The 16,804-nt window shown below is 51.2% G+C and overlaps 1 protein-coding gene across 3 annotated transcripts in view; it reads left to right on the top strand.

Moving 5' to 3' along the window:
* The window catches only part of LOC309856265 (steryl-sulfatase-like), a 430,475-nt gene that overhangs the window by 155,137 nt on the left and 258,534 nt on the right, over positions 1-16,804 (top strand). The window lies entirely within an intron of this gene.

The following is a 16,804-nucleotide window of genomic DNA, read 5'->3' as shown; positions in this document are numbered from 1 at the left end:
CCATTAGAGGACAATTTCTTGTTTTCTTCGAGGCTCCTTTGAAATAAACTGAACATCGCATGACATAATCCTCGAACAGCAGATTCCAAACATGATCTGGGTTCCAAATCCCCAGGGATATTTTGGTGTATGTGGAAAGTTACATTTTTAGCAATAAAAAAAAATCAAAATGCAAACTTGGCTACCTCTAAGAATAAAAGTACCAGAGCCACACACACACACACACACAAAAAAAAAAAAAACAAAAAATTATTATTATTGGGGCACCTGGTTGGCTCAGTGGGTTAAAGCCTCTGCCTTCGGCTCAGGTCATGGTCTCAGGGTCCTGGGATCGAGGCCCACATCGGGGTCTTTGCTCCATGGGAGCCTGCTTCCCTTCCTCTCTCTCTGCCTGCCTCTCTGCCTACTTGTGATCTCTGTCAAATAAATAAAATCTTTTTTTTAAATTATTATTATTTTTGTGGATAACACAGACCTAAGACAGTTGTGATGCATGTTTGAATATAATAAGAGGAATAGGGCCCTGGACTAATTAAAATTATTCCTAATGATTAGGAAAGTACCTAAATGCAACCATAGTACAACTTTCCGTTACTTGAGAGATCACACACTTAGGGTTTGGCAATGAGAATTAAACTTTAGTCATAGAATTAAAGCCTTAAAACTCAGTGTTCAGCAATGTGTTTGTGTTTGCAGTACCCCATCAATCAAATGGATTGGTTAATTATTTTCTTATTGTGTGAGCTGTTCTCACATTTGGGGGATTAAAGACATGAAACAATTTTCCTAAGGCCTGATGTTCTGAAGAAGATGTAGATTTTTCCGAGCGCAAGTGAAATCCATCTGAGCTAATGGGCTGGCGTCAGGTCCAGAATTAAGTGAGTCCCTAAACTGCGAGAAAAATCACAGAAGGACTCAAGTTTGTATAGATTGTAAATGCGTTAACTGTACCGTTTGGTGACTTAAAAAAGTAAAATTTCTTGGGCATTTATGATGCACTTAGTTTGCATAAATACACATTTGCATGATTTGACAATGGAGCATTCAGCAAGGCTGGTTTAGAACACGCCTGTAGTTGCACGGGATTATTTTCGCTCTCTTGCCCGTGTCTTGGTTTGGGGTCTGTTTGGTAATGATCTCTGGTCTTCAGCTCTAGTCATTCCGTAGAAGTCCGTGTAGTGGAAAACCATAGTTGCAGACCTTCAAAGAAGTCCTTTGCTGTGACCCAGGCTGTGGCTTGGAAAGTGTCATGTGTTAGTTAGCTACTTCCACAATGATGCTGTGTAACAAGCAACTTCAACTCAGTGGCATGGAAATAAGCATTTATTCTTATGCTTGTTGGTCTACAGCTTATCTGGTGTGGCTCTGTTGTGTGTATTGCATTCAGGACCCAGGAGCAGAGGACAGAAGCCCCCCAACGGGCAAGAAGAGACACCTGCTGCTCTTCAGATCTGTGCCTATAAATGCCATTTCTGTCCACATTTTTGTGGCCAAAGCATGTGGTATGGAAGTCTGTCCCTCCCAATAGATGTTGAGGAGACATTTATGTTAGATAGTTTTCATTCCTGTGTAATGCATACTGCAAAGCTAGCAGCATAAAATAATACCCATGTAATGTCCCATAATTCCGTGAGGCACAGTCCAGTTCAACCAAGCTGGGTTCTCACCATGCTGAAATCAGGATGTCAGCTGGAATTCACTGCAGTCCTCACCTGGGGCTTGAGAACCTCTTCCAAGCTCAACGGTTATTCAGAGAATGACTCTCCCTCCCACACTTCCTGCCTAGGTTCCTCCGTGGTTAAACCGACAACAGCAGGTGAAGTCCTTCTCTGCCATTTTGCTCTCTTTAGCCACTCAGTGGATTAGGAACATTCAGATGGAGAACAATCTGCTTGGCTCAGTCTACAGAGTCAGATGCTAATCTCATCCAGGAACACCCTCCTAGACACACCAGAACAGGATTTGCTCGATATCTTGGCACCCCCTAGCCCAGTCAGGGTGACACAGAATAAAATTAACCATCACGGCGAATGCCAAGTTCATGAGCATTGTCGAAACACAGAGCAGAGTTGGGGCTGGGGAAAGGCAGGGACCCTGTGTGGAAGGTCTCCTCGGAGATCTTGGCCTGTATTCTAAAAATGTCAAGGACCCCACTGGAGGAGTTGAAGCAGGGGAGAGGGCTGATCACATCTGAAAGATCATTGTTAGCATGGAAGAACAGAGGAATTTGTTGGGGGCTAAGGCCTCACTATGTGTATGACCTCATCTGTCATCTAGACAAGAGATGACGGTGGCTTGGCCATGGGTGTACCATTGTAGGATGTAGACAATGGACACTTTCAAGAGTTTTTTCGAAGGTGAAGTAGATGGGAGTTGGTGGTTGACCAGACATACAAGCTGTAGCAAAAGAAAGGATATGCCCTAGTTGGGGGACTCCGGACGGTTGTAAAGATCTTATGTGAACTCTGGAACAAGGATTTCCAATTGTAGTCTACAGATTGCCAGAGTGTCTGTCTGTGCATTCTCTGTAGAAAATGTTATCTTGCATTATGATTTTACCAATAGACCAAAACCAAAAGTACCTAAATCTTCTGCCTCATGACGGAGCACTGCCATGCTGTTCCAGAGTCTCCACTGGAATTTCCATAGACAGTTACATTAGTGTCCTACAGGGTCCTCGTTTTGTCACAGTAAGCTTGGTCTTAGTTCAAGAGCTTGGTCTTAGTTCAGTAGCTTGGTCTTAGTTCAGTAGCTTGGTCTTAGTTCAATAGCAAAGTTTTGAGGGAATGGAAGTTACTGCCAGGACTACAAAGACAACAAATCCAGAAAATCTGTACGTCAGAAATCAACGTCAGGAGTAGGAAGCATTCTCTCTTACAGTGATTAATGCCCCATACACTGATACTGTATTAGAAGATACTAGCTCTCAGGATGTGGCAGTCGGCTGTAGAGTGTGTCTTGGAGGCTACATGACAAGAGGCAGGGCAGCTAGGAAGGAGGCACACAGCAGTGGATCTTCCAGTAGGAACGTTGCTGCCCACTGTCGGCATCTGTGATAAAAGGGACAGGTCCTGGAAGAAAACCCGTCTGCTCTTTCCAGCATAGGCAACACTGCTGGGAAATCAGAGCTGCCTTAGCACTCCCGCAGCCCCTCCAAGGGTGTGTCCTTGGTGGAACCAGGTCCCTGGCTCTGTGTCTTCAGGTCTGGGCTCACATGTGGCCTGATCAGAGCACCCTGCCCTGACTCAGTTGCATTTCCTCTTCACTGGGGCTTCTTTGCCTTCATAGGACGGGTCAGCATCTGGTTGGTGGTGGTGCCTTGCCACCCCTCTTGTCCCTAGCTGGAGTGCCAGCTCCACGTGATCAAGGACTTCCTGTTACGGTCAGTGCCGATCCCCAGTGCCAAGCTCAGCGTGGAGCTTGGAAGTCATCAGTCAGGCTATGTAATAAATAATGCCTGGTCAACAGAAAACAAATCTGTGAATGAACAAAATAGAAGAGTGAGATGGGGAAAATGCATATGCATAGAAGGTAGCTGGGGATCCCTCCCCATAACGAAGTCCAGGATCTAAAGGAGGGCTTCGGTGAGAAGAAGGAGTGTGGCATGTTGTATCAGTGTGGAACTGAAGGTTGTAGGGAACGGGTGCAAGCTCTCCTTCCCCATCTCATAAAGGCGTTGGTGAAGCCCTCGATGGGCTCTCTCTTCTTTCCCAGAGATTACCGCAGAGACCATGGTTCACAGTTATGGGGACAGGGGTTCCTGGGCCACAGCGGGCAGCTCTGGGGACAAGCAGATTGCTGAGGGCTGTGTGGAAAGAGTAAGATAGACAAGAGATCCGAAGAAACACCCCGGGAGGAACGGATAACCCCTCTCTTAGTGTGGCTGATCTTTTGAAGGACCCAAGGTCCCCCTGGCTTCCCTTGCCCACTCTGGAGGAAGCAGGCAGAGCAGATGGGGAGCTGTTGAGTTCCAGGACAGAGTGAGGGCAGCCTGAGCCCCTGGGGCCTGCTGTCAGGGAGCAGGAAGAGAGGGGGCTGGGACAGCGTGGGCTCAGAGAAGAGAGACGGGTACCCACAATGAACTTTGGGTTTTTTACCACTCACCGGAGTCACGATTGCTGTGCGTCGGGTCGGGATCAAGGACTTTGATGACCGCATATGGTAATTAAAATCAAAGGCTTGGCACTCGTAGTAGAGACCCGAATTAAATGTGATTTACACAATCCTGAGCTTTATTTCTCTGCCCCATAAAATGTGCACTAGCATTTGGCTGCCTTTTTGTTCAAACTTGGTCAGGGGGGATTCATGGTCCTTCCATCTTGTTCTTTTGTCGCCCCCGGGGTGCTGCTTTCCGAGACAATTCACTGCCATGTGATATTACAGGGGGAAAGCAGAAAAGGGGAGGTATGCCTGTTCTGTCTAGGACTTTCTTCTAGAAGTTGGACAGTGTCTGGCTCTTAGCTCTCATTGGCTAGAACAGAGTCATGTGACCAGGCCGAGCCACAGAGGAGTCTGGGAAATGTAGTCTTTTGCAGAGAGCCTAGTGCTCCGATGTTTCTGTAATTGTGAGATACGTGCAGAATAGGTTTGGATGCCAACAGCTGCCCCAACCGCCCTTCGGGATGACGCACAGCCGCGTGTCATCCGTCTTGCCTACATCAAGCCATTTTATTCTCATGCCGTATCCATGAGGGAGGGCGCGTTTTTCTCAGCTTCTGAGTGAGGAAGAGGAGCTTCCCCGGAGGGAGGTAGTTTTTAGTGAGTCGGGAAAGCCGCGCGGGGGTGGGAGGCAGAAGGTGGCACAGGAGCTGGGGACGGAAGGGGGACGTGGGGCCCGACATTCTAGCGATTGCAAAGCCATTAACGTGCTTGTGCGTGCGTGTGTGTGTGTGTGTGTGTGTGCATGCCTGTGGGGGGGGTCTGCCCTCGTGTGTGCGTGTGTACCTGTGTCCGTGTGTGAGTCTGCTTGCATCTGTGTTCACGATGAGGGCTGCAAGAGAGCGGTGTGTGAAGAGGCAGCCTTGCGAGGCTTTACGGGAGGGACTGAGGTGTCTCTGAGACACGCAGGTGCGTCTGCTCTGCGTCCTTGGCACCTTCCGAGCCCACCTGGCTCAGGTTGCCAAGAACCGATGGACATAAAGGTTCCAGGTTGAGTCCTTGTGGCAAGTCTGTGTCCATGCCTTGGTCTAGACGAGAACCTCCGGGTGTGCGACGGAAGGGATGTGCACACCGGACTCTGTGCCGCTTTCTCTGAAACGCACCCATGCTTCCTCCTGGCTCAGCAGCGAGTTGTGCTTTGGGGCTTGGAATCTCGTTCCTGTGGGCAGAGCGTCATTTTCACAAGACGCTCACGTCCCCCCCAAGGACGAAGGAGGGAATGTCCCCTGTACAGGGCTGCTCTGTACAGAGCCCTCTGTGTCCTACCCTCTCTCCCATCCAGTTCCCTCCACACTGCCTGTTTGCAGGAGCCTGGAACGTCCCGCCGCAGGCAGATTCGAATCACGTTAGGATTGTGAATGAATTCGAGTCGTCACAGATGCAGTAGAGCGGCTGCTGTCTTCAGGGAGGACATCTATGCCGAGCTCTGTATCTCGGAGGAAAGATGGCCGCGGCCCCGTTCTCCTTATGGACTCGGAGGTGCCGCAGGAAGCGCTGCACAGGCCAACACGGCCGGGGTACAGAGAGTGACGGGGCTGTAACCGCCCCGGCCTGGCAGCCCGTGCTCGGTGTGTTTAAGGGGATGAGCCTACCTCGCACTGTCTCTGCAGCGAACTCTGCCCAGAGCACCTGCTCCGAGGCCGTGCCTACCTCTAAACTAGGTTCCCCCTTCTCGGCTCAGCTCGCGGTCCCCCAGACATTCACACAAGCAGCGGGGAGCAGAGTCTGAGATCCAGCGACGGAGCCGCACCAGCGCCGCAGGACATGCGGGTTTGGTACAGGGTACATTTCATGTGTTGCTCGGTTCTCGTGTGACGGAGGAGCCTGCCTTGCCCTGGGGCAGACCGTGGAGGGTCATCGCTTGGAGACGCGCGTGGACGCCGAGGCTGGGCTTCCCGGCGAGCCGGCCGGAGACCGCTGGTGCGTGGTGATCACGCAGCCGGCGGCCCAGGAGGACAAAGTAAGAAACAGACGGAAGGGAGCCACACATGGACGCCCAGCACGGCGTCAGGAGAGGCGTGCGTGACAAGCCGAGGAAGCAGGTGTGTCGCCTGACTCTGCGGACTGCAGCTGAACCGTCCGTCGGGTGGTCCCGGGGACAGAATCCGCACCAGGATTGTTGCGCGAGGCTTCTCCAGACGTCCAGCTCCCCGCCCGGGGCAAGCTTTCCCTCTCTGTTGTCTCACGCAGGTGCAGACCAAGAACAAGGGAGCCACCAGTCCGGCCCCTCGAAGCCCTCGGTGGCCGGCTGGGTGCCCAGGCACGGGCTCCCTCCCCTGCGGGGCAGGTGTGCAGACCGCTGTCACCACAGGCGGCTTTGGCATGCGTGATGGACACACAGACACACTCATGCTGGCGCGTTCACACTCCGCAGACCGTGGGCTGCCCCTGGTTCCCCAGGACCGCTCGGCGCCCCAGATACCGTTGGCCGTCCTCGGGTGCACTTGGCGTCCTCTCTGCGGGTTCTGTCCCCTCCCCGGGAGCAGCGGCTGCTGACCTGTGGTCCCAGCTCCACGTCTCTGGCCCCGTGCCCCATGCCCCCACTCTGGACCGCAGAGCTCAGCGTCCTGTGGGACATTCATCTGCAGTGTTGCGTCCGGTCCCCGCCACGTCTCTAGGATCCCGAAACACTTAGGGTTGTTTCTGGTAACTTCTAGCCGCTCCTGCTTCCTGACCGATTACCCTGCCCTCAGCCCTGTCTCCAGGACACCTCCCCTGTACACTGACAGTGTATCCCACTCTTTGTGGCCATCCCAAAGCTTGTTTTTCCTTGATTCCAAGCCCCTGCTGCCGTGCTGTGCGGGGGATGGATTTTCTGGGCGCTCTTGTTCCTCTCCGCGTAGACTCCCTCCTGCCTGTCTTCCTTCCTCTCAGAAGGGACGTCGGACCCCGTCAAAGCTGCAGTCTGTGTTAGGAAGTCCTCCCCATACGCTTGGAATTCAGTTCACCCCCACACGGAGTGGACGAACCTCCCCTTTCCCCGGGAATGCTTAAAAAAAACCCGCATAGGTAGCCCCACTCCTTCTGTGGCGTAACCGCATTCCCAGCTTCCCACTCAGGTCGCCTGGACGTACTGAAGTCACCTTTTCCTCCTTGGCAAATGTTGGTTTCATTTCATTGAGTTCTGTGGATTCCCCTCGAGAAGCTTGTGTTGAACTTTCGCCTCCGTGTTGGGCCACTCTCTGGCTTTGAGGTCTTGTCGTCTCTCACCCAGATCATCTCTGGTTCATCGTCTTCCCTGCTGTGGCTCCTGGTCCGTTGTCGTCTGCTCTGCAGGGAAATGCCGCGCCTGTCTGCCTCGACGCTCCGTCCCTAAGCTGACCTTCCTGTCCGTGTTGGCTCTTGTCTTGATGTTACCGTGTTCGAGGTTCGTCACACGCCTCACCGTTTCCTCTTGCCACTCGTGGCGCTATCTCCGGGCTCGTGTGAGCAGCCCGTACGCCTTGCAGTGACTTTTCTCTGTTCTGCTCTTGGATGTCCGCCTTGGGGTTCTCTTGCTGCCGTAGGAAAAACATCACCGACTTAGCAGCGGAAGACATCCCGCAGGCATCCTCTGGCAGGTAGGTGGGTCAGAAGTTGTTTGGGGGAGGGTGGTCGGCTGACTTGCCTGCTCTTGGTCTCAGAAGGCGGTGAGTGGCCGGACATGTTGAGTGACGCTGGAGACTGTCGGGGAGACACACAATGCTCAGAGACGTGCGCAGATGCTTGACAGGATTCAGTTATATGCAGGCTCAAACGTGCATTTCCTTTCCCCCTGCTGACCGAGCCGGCGACCCTTCTCGGCTCCTCGTGGCCACCTCCGTAGCCTGCCCTGTTGGCCCTCCGTCTTCAGACAACCAGCACGTGCGTCGAGTCCTTCAGACGTCCGATCTCTCGGACTTCTCAGGATAGTACCCTCGTGCTGTGCTTGTGAATGTCCCGTTAGTGCATTATTTTCCTTTATGTCATATTTGGTTGCACGAACTTACCAGTGTGCCGTTATACATTGCGTGAGCTCAGAAAATGCACCACCGTCACCTTGATATCCTGTGGGGCATCCAACACACGGAGGTGCGTTTGTGAAAGAAAATGAGTGTGTTTATAATTGTTTGCTGAGTATTGATGAAATGGTTGACATGTGCAAGACCCGGAGACCCCCAGACCATGAGCCAGTTGAAGGCATCGGCGGATATGAAGGCAAATGTTGGGGCGCCTGAGTCGGTTACGCATCGGACTCTTGATCTCGGCTCAGGTCTCCATCTCAGGGTCGTGAGGTTGAGCCCCACGTTGGGCTCTCTGCTCAGCGGGGATTCTCCTCGAAATGCTCTTTCCCTCTCCCTCTCCCCTTCCTCCACTGTGTTTTCTCTTTCTCTCTCAAATAAAGCTATAAAAATGTTTTTAATTAAACAAATTTACAAAGGTGAACGTATGATAGGTAAATCTTCCTTAGGGCTGCTTACGTCAAGGTACACTCTGGATTACGTGGAAAGAGGAATATGCCCCACAATTGGCTTTATTTTGGGCTCTTTTTTAAAGATTCTATTTATTTATTTGGCAGAGAGAGAAAGAGCCCAAGCAAGGCGAGCAGGGGACAGAGAAGCAGGGTGCCCATTGAGCAGGGACCCTGATGTGGGACATGATCCCTGGAATCTTAACCTGAGCTGAAAGCAGACGGTTTAACTGACTGAGCCACCCAGGCGCCCTGTGCCCCGCACTTGTTCTATCCATTGTGTGTTGCTGTGTAAGCAGGTAATACACACTCAGGGCTTAGAACAGCACAGGTTCATGATCTCACACTCACTGTGGATCAGACATGAAGGCAGACCTGAAGTAGGTCCACAGCTCTGGCTGCCTCACGTGACTGCCGTGCATGTGTCATCCCGGGCTGAGGTCTCATCCGAAGGTCCGACTGGGGAAGGGTTCCTTTATAAGCACATGTGGTCGCTGGCAGAGTCCGTACCTTGCCAGCTGTGCGCTGGAGACCTGTCTCTGTCCCTTCCCACGTGGGCAGTTCCACCTGGTATGTTGCTTCTTAGAAGAGCTCCAGCCAAGAAGGCAAGAGAGACCCGAAGCACGGTGAAGCTCTAATCTTCTATAAGCTGATGACAGAAGTGATGTCCCAGTTGTTGGCTCAAAGCGGGTTTCTAGGTCAGCGCCCATACCAGGGTAGGTGGTAACATGAGGGCATGGATTTTCCAGAGGCGGGATCATTGAGCGTCAGTGAGGGGTATGCTTACTCCATTCGTCTTTCCAGAGACAGGAATGCTGGACCATAGGATGTCCCTCAGTGGGCTGAAAAGCAGGTGCACTGGTAGGACAGAACCAGAGTGGGTGTTGGTAGAGCTTGGTGATGGGCACTTGGAGGAAACTGACTTGGCAGAGGGAGAGATGATCAATGGAAGACTAAGACCAGAGTTCCTAGTCTTGAAATCAATAGGGTGTCTAGCAGTTAACGACCATGCCTGCCCACTAGCAAGCATGGGGCAGCTGCACAGAGCACCACGTTGTGTGTTGGAAGCAGGATGGGTCTAGGATAACCCTCCTCGAATGTTCTGGTCTCAGAACCCTATCTCGGTGTTAAATGTTACTGAGGACCCCACAGGGAGATGTATATGGGCGACCGCTCTGGCTGTGTGCTCCACGACAAGTGAAAACAAAGATACTTAAAAATAGTTACACATTCATGTAAAAGTAACAATCACAAACTATTCCGTGGGAGCATAAAATATTTAGAAAGATAACTACATTTTCAGGGCGCCTGGGTGGCTCAGTCGGGAAAACGTCTTCCTTCAGCCCAGGTCATGATCTCAGGGTCCTGGGATGGAGCCCTGCTTGTGCTCTCTCTCTGTTTTAGTCATATAAATAAATAAACTCTTAAAAAAGAGATTTTTTTAAATAAAATAAGTAATTTTATAACATAATTCTATATAAATCTAATACTTCTAAATATAATTATAAAATATATTTTCTAATCTAATAATTCTATATATAATTATAAAATATATTTTCTAAAATAAGATAAAATGGGGAACTCTGTAGCATTACATTTTTGGGGCACTTTTGTCCATCTTTTTTAATGTCCCGATTTTACCAACGGACAGCCGGACTGTTATCGCTGCTAACGCACTTTGTTGAAATGTGTTGTGTCGGTTGGCGTGTCCTCAGGAAATCTGGCTTCCCACAGTAATGTGGTTGGAAAAAACAGGATCATTAATAGCTGTGGATATCTTTCTCTATTACGACAGCAGAACTCAACACCAGTAGCTTCTTGGAGGTTAACCAGTGTCCTGTGGACCTCTGTCCGTATGCATTTTCTTCTCTATAACATTAAAACTCATCGTTTTATCTTGCACTTAAAGTACACATTTTATGCATGCCCAATTGTGTGACATTATGCATTAGTTTTTTCACAAAATAGCAGTTGGCTTAGTTATACGGGCCTTCCAAATACTCACACATCTCATATCCAACATGGAAACCTCACATATATTAGCGAGTTTATTTAAAAAAAAACCAAAAACAGGTTTTTTTAGGAACGAATTGAGGAGTGTGGGGAGGCCATCCAGTGTACGGCGGCAGAGACAAGATTTCTAAAATACTGATTTTTTCCTGAAATCTTGACTGTGGTGATTGGCAGCAAAGACTTGTCAGCTGTTCACCATCCAGTGACAGACGTGCTTTGTTCATTTTTGAGAAAACGTCTGCCAGCCGTCCTATCGCGTCAAAGTGGCCGCGGCGGAGTCACGTGATGAACGCACACCGTAGCATTTCTTCTTCCTCTCCCGTGGAGACAACCATCAGATGTCCTCATGCAGGAGAACAACGCTATGTGTATAGCCCCCATGTTGCCATGCAGGATATCTTTTTAAAACATTTTATTGATTTAAGGTGACCTCAACTTCACACACCCCTGCTTTTGCTCCCTGAGTGCAATGGTTTGCATGCTGCAAACAGCCCACGGCATTCCTGTATTATTGGGAAGACGGACGTGTTCCCAGGGATCCTGTAAAAATGTCTCCCAGACTCCCAGGGGACCAAGGTTCACACTCTGAAAGCTGCTCACCTGGAATGTAGCAGGCGGTATCCTTGGGTGAGGCTGTGGGAGGTCAGGGAAGTCATGATCAGCTTTACGGAGAGCTTGGGCTTGCTCTGTCGTGCAGTCTGTGGCTCAGCCCCCGCTGGGCATTGCCTCTTCTGCCGTCGCGTTGCTGGTCACCAAAACAAAGCAGAGCTTCTCAACCGAGAAGAAGCTCCTTACTGGCTGTTTCGACTGTAGGCCTAGCCAGGTCTTTGAGCCTCCTGGGTTCTGGTTTTAGTGGTCGTTCATTCATTTAATTGTTGTGCATTCCCTTGGAGCTGTTACTCGTTGACCTGTACCGTCACTCGTGGGTGGACTGTTCCCTCATTTACTTGGGTTTGCACATGTCTGTCCGGCTGGATTCAGTCAGTCTCTGCAGATACTTTGCCTTGGCTCGTTTCTTACACTACCGTTGGAGCTACAGAGATCATTGTTCAATAAAGAAAGAGAAATGGACACCGTCTCATCATACGATAAAGAAAATGAAGATACAGTTCAGCTTATCAACCCCGCGGAGAACGCAGCTGTCCTTGTTTTTGTGATAACAAAAGAGCGGTTTCGAAAGAGAAACACACTGAAACGAGCTTTTCATTCTTGTGCGGCTTAAAGCGCACCTTGAAGAGCTCCCAGAAACCCACACCGAAGACAGCACCAGCCGTTACCCATAAAGCCAAGCTCGAGAGAGAGAGAGAAATACGAGTTGAAATGAATATTGATTGGACAACACGATACGCCTAAAAGCAAGCGATTTTTAATTGGCCTTTGATCGGTGTAGCTTGCACGAGGGAGCGATCTTGAAATGTAGTCGTGACTCTCCATGTTCTCGCCCCCGTGGTATTCGCATTGTAAGGTTTGCTGCCTGGCGTGCCACGGGGAGGAGGTCCGTATAAGCTCGTGATGAAGGACCGCGTGCTGTCCCCCGTGTTTCCACCGCATGCTGGACTCCCCACATGCAACCCACAGTGTCTTTTCGTCATAAAGGCGGGACCTGGTTGTCTTCTTCTGAGCACGGCGTCGTTGGGGGAAGGGTAGTCTTGGCTCTGTTTTCTGCGAAATGGGAGTAAAGTCGGGTGCCGTTCAATCGCCGTGTCAGTCGGGAATCCTAACATGCGCAACGAGTGTGATGTGCTTTCCTAAGGCCCATCGTCCATGCTCACATCATGATTTTTCCAATCCTCTGCTCTCTGAGAAATGGGATTTTTAAAAAATATTCAAAAATACACCCCCCCATAACTCATGTCTTGGAAGACACGTTCGCAAGGGATTTTCTCTCACCACTAATGATGGTAAGGGACCCCGTCTCTCTGCCACTCCTGCCTGTATCTGAACCTCGTGGGCTCCCATGCCCTGCGTTTCCCTCCGTTACGTGGGCTTCATGCGCTTGCAAAAAGCTTTCCTGGGAAATGGTTCTGCGTGTCTGGTTTCATTTTGCCGACTTTCTGTGGCGGACGGGCGTGGGACTCTCGGGAAAACAGAGACCCCCCTGCTTCCGCGGCTGCTGTCATGGGTTCCTCTGTACCATCCACGACAGATCTCCAGCCCCAAGAGACGTGGGCCACGGTCGGGTGACCTGTTGGGAGTGTGTCTTGACTCTTCCTTGCCTAGGTCGGCCTCCGAAACATCAGCCCTTCCTTCGTGCACCGCACTCGCGACGAGATACAAGACATGGCAGGAAGACAGCGTTCGTTGGTTTCTGGAATTCTGATGCATTATTAATTTTCTCAACCAAAAAAATAAAAAAATGTGCATGTCAAGACTGATTAAAATCCTTTATGGGTCCGTCGTTTAAAGATTGTTTCAACATGACTTTTCCCCGGTACCACTGATGGTGGGAAGGAGTGATTCAGAGTCTGGTAGTTCTGCTAAGAGTTACGCATGAGTGTCGCATCTAATGATCTCAGACAGGCTGCCTGGTGACTTTATGTCTGCACCGCCATTGACGCTTGCTTTTCCTAATTGAAATTAATTGGGGTACATATGTGTCAAAGAGTGAAACGCAGAAACCTAATTTTAATGGAATGATTGAGCTCTTTTTCATACTCATGAGCCTGCGTATATTTTCTCTCCTTCCAGAGGTCCGCTTTGATGTGGCTCTTAATGACGGTGTGTTTTTCATAGGCTCAGTCCTCAAATTTCTCAGAAGTAGGGTAGGGTAGCCTCCTGGATCTCCGTTGTGAATGAGAAGAGAGGGGGTCATTTCACGCGTGTCACAAAAGTAGCCAAGGCGGTGAAAAATCCAGTCCTTCCAACGAATGGGCAAAATACCGCTATTGCGTCAAGTAATTATTCCAGAGGTGCTAAGTAAATATATCTGAAATGCACACACGTGTTCGATTAGAATTTTATGGCCTTGGTATCCGGCACAGATGCGGACAGAGCTGTCCACAGGCTCAGGACGTTTCGAGTACTTACTGGGCATAAAAGATGTATTCGCAGGCAAGGCTGTGTCTTGGAATCATTGCGAAATTTGTAATTGGCAATGACTTTCACAGTAGCCCCTAGGTTCCCCAAGTGCTGCGTATTAGTCACGTCTTCTGAGTTTCCCGTGCAGACGTGGGGACACTTTCCCTGGGATAGGGTCAGATGCCGCGTCTGTGCTGGGGAACCGTAGTGAAGCCAACACGTGTGCTGCCGAAAGAAGTCCCGTTGCTTAATTAATTCTGAGAATGTCGTGTGCATCTTGGTTGTTGTATCTTAATGGCATGAAATATCATCATTGTTGTCTACCATATACGTGGTTCTGAACATGGGTCGTGTCGTGTGTGGATACACACGCGGTTGATGGAGAGGAAGGCCATGGCTTTCTAAGGTAATCCTGGTACGGGTGGCCACAGAGGCACAGGCGGGGTGCTCAGGGCCAACCCTCCAGACACATCCAGGCATCCTGGGAGGACCAGACTGTCCCCGAATAGGTCAGACTTCTTGGCTGCCAGGGGTCAGCAGCAAGCCCCTGTCTCTGCAGCCTCTGAACCATCCGACGTGGGTACCGCCGGACTTAAGGCTGTGGGGACTGAGCATTCGTATAAGGTTGGCACAGGAATTTGCCTCGAGATCAGCTTGTGGGAAACTCCCAGGAACAGGGCAGGCAGAGGAGAGAATCCTTACTAGAGCACTGGGTTGGCGTTGCAATTCTTTGTTCTGGCTCTGGAGTCAGTCCCATTGGGTCTATCACAAAGGAACCGTCAGAAGCTACAGGAATGCTTGCTTCAGTAACCAGACCCTCGGGGCCAGGAGCAAAACGTGTGGGTTTACTTCCCACTGCATTTCCCCCGGCGGTGGGATGGGGAGTCACTGTCAGCGGCTTTTTTGTGGCCTCATCTTCTGGTCAACACTTCCACGTGCGCTGGTGCTGGGGGCAGGAGAGATATCTCAGATGCTCAACCCGTGATTCTGGGCAGCACCATGAATTCTGCTTTTATGTTTTAGGTCAATATCCAGAATCAGGGGCGCCTGGGTGGCTCCTCGGGTTAAGCCTCTGCCTTTGGCTCAGGTCATGATCTCAGGGTCCTGGGATCGAGTCCCGCATCGGGCTCTCTGCTCGGCAGGGGGAGCCTGCTTCCTCCTCTCTCTCTGCCTGCCTCTCTGCCTACTTGTGATCTCTGTCTGTCTAATAAATACATAAAATATTTAAAAGAATATTCGGAAGGAGACTCCCAACCAGGTCGGAAACCTCTTCCACACATCTCAAAACCGGGCTCACGCTGGTTCCCAGGGGGCTTCCAAAGCTTCTGGGAGTGGGGAGAGGGGCAGGAGGGTGTTCTTTCTCCTTTCATCCCTTGCTTCCTGCCCCACTCAACTCCCTGCAGTGGGCATAGCCCAGGGTCAGGCCTCCGGATGAAAGAGCTGTGCTCTCATCTCCCCCTCAACTCCCCCTGTCGTCTGCTGAGAACCGTCTTTACTTGTTAACCTGTGCAACTGTCCATGGACTGTGGGCAGCAAAATGCCAGCATTTCTTTCCACGCCTTTTGCGCTTGGGCTATCACAAAACGCTTTTTGAACGTGGAAAGCTCTTTTGTTAAGCGTGATTTTCAGACCGTGGCGACGTGGGTGCGTGTAAAGTTTGAAACACAGGTGCCGTGCCACCCAAGGCGGAACGAGGCGGCTTTGTTCTAGGCACGGGGGCCTCCTTCGGATGGGACCCACTGTGCCGTTTCCCCGGGTGCGGTGGGCACGGCTTCGGGAGCGGCGGGGAAGGAAAGCTATTTGGGTTTAATGCTCTAAGTAGACTATTAGCTTTATGCATTAATATATGTGTATTTTCCATGCAATCACGGATTCCCTGCCTCCAGCTAGTTATTGAAATAAGGCAGTTTTGCATATTTATATTTAGGATAAGGAGCAATTTTCAACGCTAATATTCTAAAGGGGCGAGTGATTGCGGAGGGTGAGTGGAATGGGAAGACGGGCGTGGACACGTTCTTCCTCAAAGACAATGCACGAGGGTCTTTACAGCTCGGGGCAGACTCTGGTCCTCCGGGCGGATTCCCGGGGAAACGGCACAGTGGGTCCCTTCAGAAGGAGACCCCAGGAGCAGGGGAGGCACACGGGTGTGGGGACGTAGAGGACAGGACATCGCCGTCTTGTAGAGCGCCCCTACACCCCCAGAACCGCCAAGACCCTAGGATGGGCGCCCACCGACCCAGTCACCGTGGCTCAGGAAGGGGCCCTCGCTCCCACGTGGGGCTTGGAGAAGGTCCCTGGAGAGTCCCATTGATTCACAGGCTGCCTCTCGATGAGCACAGAGGGCTCTCCCCTCTCTGTGGTCTCTGTTCAAAGCTGGAGAGTTCCCGAAGGGGAATAGGGCATAGACCGGCCAAAGGGGCAAGATGACTGGCGCGTACGGAAGAACTTTACATGTGTGGACATTTCTGGAAAAGCTTTTCCTCCAACATGGTCCTGACATCAAATCCCTGCTTCGCCTAGAAGAAGACTTGATCATTTGGTTTGTACGTTGTTCGGCGTACCTGGAGGTTTCCCCGCTTCCCCCAGAAGCCCAGGAAGGACTGCCGGCCCCGCTGGTAACGCCCCGTGGCAGAGCCCTAGCTCGGCGGACTCCGGGACCTTCTGATGTTGGCGGTACTCAGAGTCATGGTGTGAACCGAGTGAAACGCGCGTCCTTACGGGGCAAAAACCGTGAAATACAAGCAGTGCACATGCTCTGAGGTTCTACCCTTTGGCCTTTACCGCTTGGCTTCCTGGTGGAGTCCGCACCTCAGGGGTGCTGGAGAGATGCAGCAGAGCCGGAAGAAGCAGAAGCCGTTGGCCAATGTCATCTTCGTGGACCTTCTAGACCCACGTCGTGGGACCGCCAGAGGTTCAGACACGAGCGAGGCAGGGTCATCCCGTGAAGGTCCCAACACAGGACCTGAGGCCCCTTCTTCCACGCTCATAGGTGGCCTGCTATCCTCTCTTCACTTTGTGCCCAGCCCCTGGGTGCAAGCCACATCCGCGGCCATCACCCGTGCTTCCCCTCCTGGCTTGTCAAGTACCCGGCCACCTTACCCAGAGATTTCCAGATCGAACTCTCTTTGCTGGGTTAAGCAAAACGGTGCATGTGTTCTTCCGCGCACGGGACACAAGCGTTCAGGA

This window comes from Mustela nivalis (assembly GCF_964662115.1).
Source record: "Mustela nivalis genome assembly, chromosome: X".
Classification (NCBI taxonomy): domain Eukaryota; kingdom Metazoa; phylum Chordata; class Mammalia; order Carnivora; family Mustelidae; genus Mustela; species Mustela nivalis.
Note: the sequence above shows the minus strand (reverse complement) of the source record. Positions and strands in the feature narration are given on the sequence as shown.